This window comes from Daucus carota, chromosome 4, assembly GCF_001625215.2.
Source record: "Daucus carota subsp. sativus chromosome 4, DH1 v3.0, whole genome shotgun sequence".
Classification (NCBI taxonomy): domain Eukaryota; kingdom Viridiplantae; phylum Streptophyta; class Magnoliopsida; order Apiales; family Apiaceae; genus Daucus; species Daucus carota.
The window spans coordinates 371,175-382,396 of NC_030384.2; the positions used below are offsets into that span (position 1 = coordinate 371,175).

An 11,222-nucleotide genomic window follows, 5' to 3' on the forward strand; every position below is an offset into this window, starting at 1 on the left:
TAGCCTCACGTGCATGTGTATCGCTCGGTGTTTGCCTCACGTCACTCGTTTCATTCACACTTCCAGCTGTACCTGTGTATACTACCAATGTTCCATGAAATGGGTTCAAAGGTAGTGGGGGAACAAATTGTCCTCCGGAAGCCAGTGACGGCAAATCTACTTGCACATTGCCAAGCAGTTCCTGATCATGAAAGAAAGGGTGATCAGCAAAGTTTTCATGCATAGTAACTTGATTTTGAAAAACTGTGCTCTCAGAAAGTGTAGTAACCTGTGTATTGGCTTGATTTTGCACTAGCGTGAGTGCTAGAGCAGTGCTAGACTCTGTACAGGATACCGTGGCTTGACGGTCAACTTCAATGGCTTCATTCTGTTGAGAGAATGAATCCAGAGACTGTATTGCCATTTCAGTGTCCAAGCCCTTTTGGGAAGGCGAGGATGTGGCTGCAGTTGTCTCCGAGGCTTCGACTCTTTGTTTCTTTTGAGAAGACAGAGCTGCGGGTTGATCCATTAAACTACTCAAACTCCTCTTTCTGGCAACCTTCTTAACAGGTTTTGAAGTAGTGTTGGTTGAAGTGTTTGGAGAAGAGACAGTTTGTGGAAATGAATTATCAGCAGGGTTATGAACCTGTGTGTTGTCAGGTTCATTGCTGGCAGGCTGGCAAAACAAATAAAAGTTACAACCATAATCAGATATATCAACATTAAAGTTAGATGAGAAGCCAGTAAGTACCTGAGCTACCTGTAAGTTATCTCTGAATTCCTGAAGATCAGGATTGATATCTGAATCTGATGGCAGTGGTTGTGAGGTTGATTGTGTTTGTGGAGAGTATTGTGGTTGAGCAGTAGGTTGTGTGGGTGCAGATGAAGATGGTTGAGCTTCGAAGAAGTCAAAAGGTAGAGGCTCATCTTCATATGATGGAAACTGTCGTTGGGGGATTGGTGATTGAACTGGTGATTGGTCGGGGGATTGATCTGGTGATTGTTGTTGTTGTTGATCTTGAGGTTGAGGTGGTTGTTGGAGTTGAAGTTGAGGTTGCTGATCTTGTTGCTGTTGTTGTTGATGTTGTTGTTGTTGAGCCACTTGAACTTGATAAGGAACAATTTGAGCATTGAACCTTTCCAACATAAATGGAGTAACAATGAGTGGTACTGCGTTGTACTTACTTCCTTTAGCCAGCTTGTTGATCAACTTGAGACTGGTCTGTTTGACATTGAGTCTCTCAGCATTGAAGTAGAAGTTCTTGTCGGCTTCAGTCATCTTATCATTTAACAGCAACATCAGGAATCGTGGATAAAAGCATTCAACTTTATCATTAGTTTCCACGTTCCGACTTCCAAGTGGTCCCATCTTCCTCAGAATCTCCTTCAGAATAGTTGTACCAAAATCAATCTGACGATTAAAAGCAATACATACTCCAAATACCTGCAGTATGTTGGATATGTTGTGAAAATTTCTCCTGTCAGTGGGAGAGAACACCTTAGCAAGCGTGTCGAAGAAGATCTCCCATTTTGGCTTCAGTTTTCCCTTCGTCATCTTTGACAAGTGAATTTCCCCTTGATATTGAATAGTTTCGAAGAACTGCATCAACTCAGGTTCTTCAGGAGGATTAACAAAATTAGCACGGGGGAAACCCAAAACACGATTCACATCATCAGCAGAGATTGTGATTGTCCTTCTTCCATTCACGTCACCTACCCTTATATCTCCCGTAACCCTGTGATTGTCCAGAAGGGTAGTATTTAGAGCCGTGGAGTAGAAGTCATACAAAGGTTGAATCTGTAATTCAGCTGATTCAGTGATTGCAGTACTCGACAGACATTGTTCGTTCAGAAATTTGACCCAGGGTCTGAACCGGGCAGCAACTGCTTCAGGGTCTTGAAATCCGTTGTAGTTTGTCTCCATGATTTTGAATTTTCCAACCATTTTGTTAATTAAAAGGGGAATTAAGCGAGAAGTTTTCAAATAAAATAATAATTCTCAAATGTCTCGCAAATTTCACGTAATAATTAATTTAACGATTAATTAATTAATTAATAATTTGAAATGTTAAATAATTCCGAATTAAAATTTAATTAATTTTAACGGTTGTAAAATTCAATCCAAAATGTAATGCAAGGGATCAAATCAGTCCAATAGTCTCCAAATTTCTTCAATAATTCGAGTTGACCACCAAATAACTCGAAAACCCCCAAAATATCAAGAACACCGAAAGAGGGTTTCGAAATCCACCTTCAAAAACGTGATTAAACTGGCAGATATAGCTTCAAATCAGTTCGAACATACCCAAATACTCCTTAATCAGTTTGTTTTAAGCCCTAAATCGCAGCAACCAGGAACGAAAATCGCGAGTTTGAGTCAAAAATCCGGCAGAGTTTCGTTTGTTTTAGGACTAAAAACCAAACCAGCAAGTTTATTAAGCATAAAACTTGAAAAACCAAGCAAGAATCAGCAAGTTTTAAGCGAAAAACTTGAAAAATCGAGGTGTGTGTGCGAGTTTGTCAATGGCAGTGTGTTTGAATGAAGTGAAGAGGATGAAGAAGGAGGGGTAAGACAATATATGAAATTGTCTTGCCGTTTGAATCTCGGTAAGACAATCTGGCTGATTGTCTTGCCGTTTCAAAACGCGGTAAGACAATCAGCGGGATTGTCTTGCCGAGAAACAGAGGTGGGTCGGTGTATGATGCGGTAAGACAATCGAGGGGATTGTCTTGCCGTGTCTTGAAGCGTACAAGAGAAGATATCTTCGGTAAGACAATTTTTTAAAATTGTCTTGCCGAGTTATATACAGAAAATAAATGAAAAACGGTAAGACAATGATAGAAATTGTCTTGCCGCATAGAAAATAAGAAAATAAAAGAAAAAAAAACTGGAAAAGAGCTCGGTAAGACAATTATACAGATTGTCTTGTCGAGTTTTTCAACAGAAAAACACATAAAATAATATAAAATTATGATTTTTGATTTATTTTAAAAGATAAAATGTTTTACACATTAAATCAAAAATCTAATTTAAGAACAATATTATATAATACACAAATATTTTGTAAAATTCAACTTTAATTAAATATAAATACTTATGAACTTAACTTTAATTCATAAAAATGAATTAACTTAAATTCAAATATTTATGCTTAATTAATTTTGAAATATAGAAAATAAATACAAATAATTATCTAAATGCTTAGAGAAAAATACAGGGGAGTAATCAGACATTTAGAAAATTACAGGTAAACATATAAACATGCATAATTACATAGATAATTATCAAATAATATACAGACAATCATATAAAATCTAATAAAATACCTATAAATACACAGAAAATTCATAAAATTATATAAAAATATATAAGGCATATTAAAAATATATATAAAGAGAATCATGTCATATTTAACATCCCTAGCTCACAAACCAACTTAGAGAAAGTGGATTCATCAAGTGGTTTAGTGAAGATGTCAGCGATTTGATCAGCCGTGGGCACAAAATGTAACACCACCGTACCATTCATGATATGTTCTCGAATAAAATGATACCTGATATCTATGTGCTTGGTTCTGGAATGTTGAACCGGATTGTTGGAAATGGCTATGGCACTTGTGTTGTCACAAAATATTGGAATTTTGTCGACAGAAACCCCATAATCATTCAATTGGTTTCTGATCCACAGTATCTGAGCACAGCAGCTTCCAGCAGCTATATACTCAGCTTCAGCAGTAGAAGTAGACACTGAATGCTGCTTCTTGCTGTACCAGGAAACCAACCGACGTCCTAGAAATTGACAGCTTCCAGACGTACTTTTCCTATCAATCCTGCATCCTGCATAATCAGAATCTGTATAGCCGGTTAAGTCAAAACCAGTATTCTTAGGGTACCAAATACCTAAACCAGGTGTACCCTTAAGATATCTAAAGATTCTTTTGACGGCTATAAGATGTGATTCTTTAGGATCAGCTTGGAACCTAGCACACAAACATGTTGCAAACATGATATCTGGTCTACTAGCAGTGAGATAGAGTAATGAGCCAATCATACCTCGATAGCTTGATATATCAACTTTCTTACCAGATTTATCCTGGTCAAGCTTTGTGGCAGTGGCCATGGGTGTCTTTGCCGGAGAAGAGTCTTCCAGATTGTACTTTCGTAGAAGATCTCTAACATACTTTGATTGGCAAATGAAAATGCCATCTTCCTTTTGGCTTACTTGAAGATCAATAAAGTAGGACAGCTCACCCATCATACTCATTTCATAGTTGCTCTGCATTAACTTAGCAAACCTCTTGCACAAGTTATCGTTAGTAGAACCAAATATAATATCATCAACATATATTTGAACAAATATCATATTATTATCATGCAATTTGTAAAAGAGAGTTTTGTCTATGACACCTCTAGTGAAATTGTTTTCAATTAAAAACTCAGAGAGAGTGTCATACCATGTCCTTGGTGACTGCTTGAGCCCATAGACAGCTTTGAATAAGAAGTAAACTAAATCAGCAAATTCTGGATTTTCAAAGCCAGGGGCTGTTCCAGATATACTTCTTCTTCTAGCTTTCCATTCAAAAATGCACTCTTCACATCCATCTGATAAACTTTGAAGTTGGAATGTGCAGCAAATGCAAGGAATATTCTGATGGCTTCAAGACGAGCAACTGGAGCATAGGTTTCATCATAATCAATTCCTTCTTCTTGAGAGTAACCCTTTGCGACCAGTCTGGCTTTGTTTCTTACAACAATACCATCACCATCTAACTTGTTATGGAAGACCCATCTAGTTCCAATTGTAGACTTTCCTTTTGGCCTTGGAACCAGGGCCCAGACTTCTTGTCTCTCAAATTGATTTAGTTCTTCTTGCATGGCAAGAACCCAATCCGGATCAGCAAGTGCTTCATCTACTTTCTTTGGTTCTACTTGTGAAAGAAAACCAGAGAATAGACATTCATTCGTCGTAGCACTTCTAGTCCTTACACCAACATCAGCATCACCAATTATAAGATCAAAGGGATGATCTCTGCTCCAAATCCTTTCCCTTGGAAGTTGTGTCCTAGATGATTCAGCTGTATTGTCAGTAAGCTGATGTGTATGACTAGTTGATCCACCAGCTCCCCCTGAGTTGTTGCCAGGTTGACTTGTTGATCCACCACTAGCATCAGTGGAATCTCCAGCATTATTGCCATTTCCTCCACCATTGCCTGGATCATTATCATCATTGTTGTCATCATCTGTTGCAACCTCAGGTGGCACATCATCATCTGAATCAGAATCTGGATAGTTGTCAAACTTCAGAGATTTAGATGGATCAGCAGATTGTATACTTGGAAGTTTAGTGTCATCAAATGTAACATTGACACTAACTTTCACTGACAGAGTATCAATTACAAAAACTCTATAAGCATTATTAGTATAACCAACAAAAATTGCTTCAGATGCCTTTGGTTCAAACTTGTTCAAGTTCTCTTCACCATCCTTGAGAACATAACACTTGGCTCCAAAGACATGAAGATGTTTGACATATGGTTTCTTGTTGTCATACAGCTGAAATGGAGTTTTCATATGATCCTTGTTGATCAAAGTTCTATTCTGGGTATAGCAGGCAGTAGACACAGCTTCAGCCCAAAAGTACATAGGAAGCTTTGCTTCAGCAATCATTGTCCTTGCAGCTTCAATCAATGTACGATTCTTTCTTTCGACGACTCCATTCTGCTGAGGAGTCCTTGGTGCTGAATACTGCCTTATAATTCCCTTTTTAGAGTAAAAGTTGATTAGAGTTTGATTCTTGAATTCCGTGCCATTATCTGACCTTACAGCTTTCACTGGCACACCTTTATCCAATTCAACTTGCTTTATATGATCAATAACCGTCAACGGAGTTTCATCCTTAGAAGTAAGGAAGTAAACCCAAGTAAATTTCGAGAAGTCATCCACAATAACCAAGGAATATCTTCCTCCATCAATTGATGCAACATTTACGGGGCCAAACAAATCCATATGCAGTAAATGAAGTGGATCTGTAATGGTATTGATGGTCTTGCCTTTGTGAGATGCTCTCTTTGCTTTTCCTTTCTGACAAGCTTCACAGAGATCATCAGTTGAGAATTCCAGGGAAGGCAAACCTCTCACTAGATCTCTCTTGACTAGAGAGTTCATGGTTTTGAAGTTGAGGTGTGAGAGCTTCTTAGGCCATAACCAACTATCTTCAGCAGACGCTTTAGCGTAGAAACAGTGAACTTCGTTTCCTGGTCCTGAAGACAAATCAGCTACGTATATGTTGCCTTTCCTTACGCCACATAGTGAAGGACGCTTATCCTTGATATGTTTGATGATAGATATCTCCTTTTCAAAGTGAACATAATATCCCTCGTCACAAAACTGACTGACACTCAGGAGATTATGTTGTAGTCCTTCAACTAAAGCAACATCCTCTATGATGATCCTTCCAATTTTGTACTTGCCATATCCCACAGTACGACCTTTGCTATTATCAGCAAAACTGACTGTTGGGCCAGCTCCTTCTCTTATGTCTTCTAGCAGGGATCTATTGCCAGTCATGTGCATTGACGCTCCACTGTCAAGCACCCAGGTAACACGAACAATTCCACTGGCACCCTGCAAAAGACATACTGATTAAACCTTCTTTGGGACCCACACTTGATTGGGTCCAGCAGACTTAAAGAATTGATTTCTATCAGGTAATACAACAGAGCCTCTTGGACTGATATTTGGCTCACTCTTGACTGAACTTACTTCCTTAACAACAGCCTTGTAAACCTTGGTTTTAGGCTTTGGAATATAAGTCTCCTTCCTACCATGAGAATGACTAGCAGTCTTTGATCTAGCATGCTTATTGTTTGTGTGTTGTCTAGGTGATGTGTTTTCATTTTTAGCATGCAAATTTCTAAAATAAGCAGACATAGTATTGAAAGCACAAAGCATACAGTTATCAACACCACAACATTTATGACATGCATCAAAAACAGGAGCAACAGGCATATCAGTCATAGTAGTAGGAACATCAATAGATTCTACTCTAACCTTGTTAACTGTGACAGTCCAGGAATCCGGGGGCCTGGATTCTGACGTCACCACATAAAACCCATCTTTAAACACTTTTGGAAACCTGTATTTTTTTTTTTTAAAGATAATTAAAACCAAAAGAGTTTAAAACCTGAAAACTTTAATAAGTGATTTGAAAGAGAACATTTTAACCCCCTAAAACAACAGGATCGCATCCAGGTTACAGCATTGAAATTAGAATCAACCACTATTATTACACAACATCTCTTACCAAATCAGATCATCTTCGATAAGAAGAATCACTGTCAACTATTCCAGCTATGACTTACACTTGAATTCCTATAACACAGCTCTAGCTTGCACCAACCTCATCAACTTTCCTGAACACTCCTCGACCACTGGATCCTCAACTCTGTCTCCTCGCCTAACATTAGCCTTATTCACAATCTCAATCCATCATCTCATCTTTAAGCCTTTCTGAAATGGTTAGAAAGGAATAGCAAGGGTGAGCAACAATGCTCAGCAAGTAATAATAAACAATGATAATTCTGGAATGATATAACAGAAGTTCACGAGTTCAAGATATAAGAGGATTCAACCTGAGTTCACGAGTTTAGGTATTGTATAAGAAAATCACAATACCTTGCAGCAATTGAATACTGAGGAATTCAATCTTTCCAAAGAATTATTGAATTGGACTATCACATTTTAATTAAAACCAAGGTTAGGCAGCTGATCAGTTCTGCACTAACCCCGAGCAGGCCCCGCCATGCTCTATCACTGGATCCAAGGCACTCATTGGCCTAACATGACCACTCATCTGGTCCACAGGTTTATATAAAAACAATAATCCAATTCTATAATTCAATAACAGGTCAACGTATAACAACAGAACATAAACACAATCAATATCGATGATAGAATAATTCCAAATCAACTTTGATAATCAACTTCCCATAAACCAGAGTCCATCCTTTCATATATCATAGTTCAGGAAATCCTTAACTATTCAGTATCCTCCATTATCGGCTAAGCAACTGAATTTAGCCTGCTAAACCAGCATGACAATGGCGGGTTGAATAATCAAGAAGATCCCAAGTCATTCTAGGTTCTAACCATCACTGAGCAACACATGCTTCAATGACAATCTGAACTTCGAATTAATTTATAAAACTGGAATTATCTGTATTTTTTTAAGGATTAGAAAAGGATGGATAAAATATTTACAGTTTCAAATATGGAAAAGAGAAGAACGAATATTTGCAACACATGCGAAAAGAATGGATCAGAATAATCGCAAGATATCCAAAAGAAGGGTATAGGATACTTGCCTTAAATCTGACTCCAGTTTCACAGCTCATTCTCATCTTTCAACTTTCACAATCTATGCATCTCGTAATCTCTAGACCATCTCTAGCTATACTCTATTCGCCACATCGCTTCGCTTACTCGATTCATCCCTTATTCGCTTTGCAATACCATTCTCCGACTTTCTGACGTCTTCGAGCGTACACGTCTCGTCCAAATCCTTTACGAGAATAAGATAATACTATAGTCACTAAACAATATATCGCATATACATATCACGTATATCGATACCCACTTATATACCCCTTTAAACTTATCACATATCACTTAGCACATAATCATTCTTTGACTTTATCATATAGTCAAGTCATATTCTACATAACATGTTATAATCAATAATCATATAAATCATATCGAAAATCTGCCAGCATCTTGTCTAGTTATAAGACTATCCACCTGTCAACCTATTCCCAACCAACAACCAATCAACCAATTCCAATTCCTATAATCCATATGTTCTTATCAAATCATGATACTATGTCATATAAGTCATTTATCACATATGTACTATATTAGGAATAACCACATATATCACGTAATCATCAATTCATAACAAACAAATCACGTATGGTTACATATTGCATATTAAATAGCATATAATCACATTCTAGATTCAATCATATTATCTTGTCATATTAAAATAGACTTCACGAGCTTCTATCTCTCTTTCGTTTCACTTGATTCCGACTTACAGATCAAAAGTTATGATCTAAGCCGTTTTCTGACTCCACTATCAACATATAACACATCACACACAAAGCAGATAACACATTACATATAAGGTTTCCCACCCCAATTGATATCAAATCACTCTTGGGTTAAAAATGATTTTTTTCGGGAATTTTCTGGAATTTTTAAACATTTTCGGAATTAAAACGGATAAAAGAATCATTTTTCAAATAAATAATCAAGTCCGGATGCTCAAAACTGGACTTGAAATCATTCATAAACAATTGTCGAGCCTTGAACATGATTTGGAAAAATATTTTAAAGCTCGAAACTATTTTTCGAAATTTTTAAATCAAAAAGGATAATTAAATCCAATTAATTAATCAATTAAAATCAATTAATAACTAATTAAATTAATTAATCAATTAATATTTAAATTAATTGATCAATTAATATAATTAATTACCAATTAAAATTAATTAATAAACTAATTTCGATTTGTTTTTGAATAAAGAAATAATTAAAAACTATAAAAAAAATGACAAAAAAAAATAATTTTTGAAAAATAATTGAAAAGGTTTTAATTGTTACTATTCAAAAGTTTAAACGCAGGGTTGAAAGTGCAAGTTTTCGAAGTATCAGGGTTTGTTTTGAAAGATTTGAAACTCGGGTGACTAAAAGTCACCACCTTCATTTGTTCGGGGCTTAAACTGTAATTATACAGTCATCACCCCCTACCGCCGCCGAACGACGTCGGAGACGTCGCCGGAGGCTCCATCGAGCCCAGAACTCGACCACCAGCTGCAGATATACTCTACAGATGTCCAGCAATCCACTCGTATTTTCAGATTTCACAAGCACTTCACCAATTTGCCGTAAAACCCGGTTGAAGGTCGGCGCCACCGCCGACTTCTCCATTTTCCGGCGAACTCGTTTCGCCTCCTTTGAACAAACTGACACCACCACTCAATTATACTCTCAAAGATCTATTCAATGGTATGCTTAGCTTCTGCCCAGGTTTAACGAATCAAAATCCCAACCAAAACAAGAATTTTCTGGCGAGCTTTCTCAAGAACACCAAGAACAACAGTTTCAATAATCAAACTGACTTTTCTACATGTTATTGAACTCCGTTTTTGACATATAATATACCAAAACGACGAGAAAAACATGCTCTACATCATAGAATCATCAAAACAATTAAACAATCACGTTTTCAAAAATTCATCATTTAAATCATATAAATTCGAAATTAAAAACCTTAATTAGCAAAAACCTGTCGATTCTGCACTGAAACCACTGATAGTAATAGATTCTACGCGTCGATAGCTTCGTTTTGACTATTCATACACCTCCATCGGATTCCAATAACACCTTCAAATCCTCGTTTGATTACGAAGAACACGAAGAACGCAGCTCGGTTTCTCTCGGTATTCGTGAAAAGAAACTGGTGAAATGATTTACGGTTGAAAATAAGGTGTAACAAGGGCTATTTATATTTACAAATAATTGGTACCCCTTTGGATCGTTTATGACATAAAAATACGATATCTAATAGCTTTATATTAATAAAGCGGGGTCCAATCGGTACCGGTTTTCGAGATAATTATCAAAACGGGGCTTTTAAAAGCAATGATTAGTCTGTGGGTCCCATTTGCACGTATTTCGATAAAAAGTAATATAATAATCAAAATATCTAGCTTTCACGTATATCGAGACAAACTAGATAATTATCAACAATTAAAATACCCGAAAAACTCCGCCGGACCGACTCCGGGGAAAACCGTACTCCGGATCGAAAAAGTCAAAACACGAAAAGTGTCCGGAATATTCAAATTAGGCTAAAGGTCAGTTTTGTTGAAACTTTCGGGAAGAAAATTTGCTACCTCGTTACGAGTGGACGGTTTTACGGAAGTCAAATAATTAATAAATAAATATAAATATACGCAATTAAATCCGTAAATCGATTATAAAATCATCTAACATTCCATAAATCGATATGAAAATATCCAAATAAACTATATTTTCTCCTGAGCATATAGAAATTGAAATCTCTCAAATACAAACACATATGAGCAGTTAACGCAATAAACCAGATAATATAAAATTCACAAAAATTCATATATTAATCATATAATACTCATAATTAACCATAATTAATTAACCAACAAATC

At 36.6% G+C, this 11,222-nt stretch overlaps 1 long non-coding RNA gene across 2 annotated transcripts; it reads right to left on the bottom strand.

Annotated features, from left to right (window-relative positions):
• Window positions 1–7,154: 7,154 nt before the first annotated feature.
• LOC135152352 (uncharacterized) lies at window positions 7,155–10,500 on the bottom strand. Of its 2 annotated transcripts, none has more exons than XR_010291423.1 (3): window positions 10,325–10,500; window positions 8,343–8,539; window positions 7,155–7,488 (listed from the first exon to the last, which is right to left on the bottom strand). It is a non-coding gene; the product is annotated as an uncharacterized LOC135152352 (long non-coding RNA). The 2 variants fall into 2 exon arrangements; XR_010291422.1 differs by having other exon boundaries at window positions 10,309–10,500.
• Window positions 10,501–11,222: the final 722 nt, after the last annotated feature.